The sequence below is a fragment of the Vicia villosa genome, linkage group LG2, assembly GCF_029867415.1.
Source record: "Vicia villosa cultivar HV-30 ecotype Madison, WI linkage group LG2, Vvil1.0, whole genome shotgun sequence".
In the NCBI taxonomy this organism is placed as follows: domain Eukaryota; kingdom Viridiplantae; phylum Streptophyta; class Magnoliopsida; order Fabales; family Fabaceae; genus Vicia; species Vicia villosa.
This window is the reverse complement of record NC_081181.1, coordinates 203,914,553-203,915,950: the sequence shown is the minus strand read 5'-3', so window position 1 is coordinate 203,915,950 and position 1,398 is coordinate 203,914,553. Positions and strand designations below refer to the sequence as shown.

General features: G+C 32.4%; 1 long non-coding RNA gene across 3 annotated transcripts; it reads left to right on the top strand.

Moving 5' to 3' along the window:
• On the top strand, window positions 1-1,398 carry LOC131647998 (uncharacterized). 3 transcript variants are annotated; one of them, XR_009298018.1, is made up of 4 exons: window positions 1-121; window positions 326-643; window positions 733-844; window positions 1,035-1,398. It is a non-coding gene; the product is annotated as an uncharacterized LOC131647998 (long non-coding RNA). The 3 variants fall into 3 exon arrangements; XR_009298017.1 differs by having other exon boundaries at window positions 7-643; XR_009298019.1 differs by having other exon boundaries at window positions 7-643; window positions 1,029-1,398.

The window sequence follows — 1,398 nt, the reverse complement described above, 5'->3', positions numbered from 1 at the left end:
AAAGTATGCTGGTTTAGATGTTGCGTCGAAGTTGTCAACTCTGAGGTCTGAACTTGCTAAGGCTGGTTCATCTGCAATTATCGTCTCTGCGCTTGATGAAATTGCGTGGCTGTTAAACTTGGTAATGCATCTTAACATCACCTATTAACTTGATGTACTGCTGATTGTTATTTGTATGCAATCACATATCATTGTAAAGCTTCATTCCGGGTATTTTCAAGCTGTTTAGGTCTAATATAAGTTGCTCATTGATTTCCTTGCTTCCTCTGCTTTTCTCTGTTGATGGTTTAATCAGTGAGAGTAACTTTTGACTTTTTCTTTGAAGAGAGGCATCGATATCCCACATTCACCTGTCGTGTATGCATATTTGATTGTGGAGATTGATGGAGCTAAATTATTTATCGACAATTCAAAAGTTACTGAAGAGGTGGATGACCACTTGAAGAAAGCAAACATAGAGATCAGGCCATACAATTCAATTATATCAGAGATTGAAAAGTAATTATTGGAATACTCTTTTTTTGAATTTTCTCGACCCTTCCATTTCTCATATCATTTAGTAGAAATGGCCAAGAATATTACATTAGATAGGCCGATGTGGCTTAAAATAGTAGCTGAAAGGAATGCAAGATTGTCATTTAAGGTGACCATTACCTTGACAGTGATTATTCACAATGTTTTTCCATATTTTGATAGATTTTGCATACTAAATATGCATTCATTTCTATGTAGAATTCCTTTGGATTCAGTGCTTGAAGAGGATAGTCTTCCATAGAGTGTTTACTAACTTGTGAAGGAAGATGAATATGTGGTGATATTAAGGTGGCTCTTACTTTTACACGAGGTAATAATAATGCTGTAGAATCTGTTTTTCTGTTACTTTTACTCATGTTTTGTGACTTTTTATAATTACTATTCACTTTTACACATGAGGTAATAATAATGCTGTAGAATTTGTTTTTCTGTTACTTTTACTCATGTTTTGTGACTTTTTATAATTACTATTCAAATGTACTAATAATTATTAGTTGAAGAGAAATTATGAACAAGGCTACAATGAAGAGGAGGAGAGCTCAGAGTTGTGGTGAATCAGCAAGAGATTTTTGAAGTGAATGAAGGATTTAAATATTTCCAAGATTCAGAATTACTTCTATAAAAAAAATAGTATCTATTGCCTGTAATTTTAGTCATTCTGTTTTCTGTGTGATGATCTCATAGTGTTCTGCTTTGATTTTCATTCTTTTTGGTGTAAACTATATTATGTTGAATAAGTGATATTTTATGCATATGTATGAATGACGGCATCGCGTGACTTACATGGATGATGAAAATCATATTTAATTATGGCATAAAAATTTGTAAAATGAGTATGGACAGATACAATAAATGTAGATATTT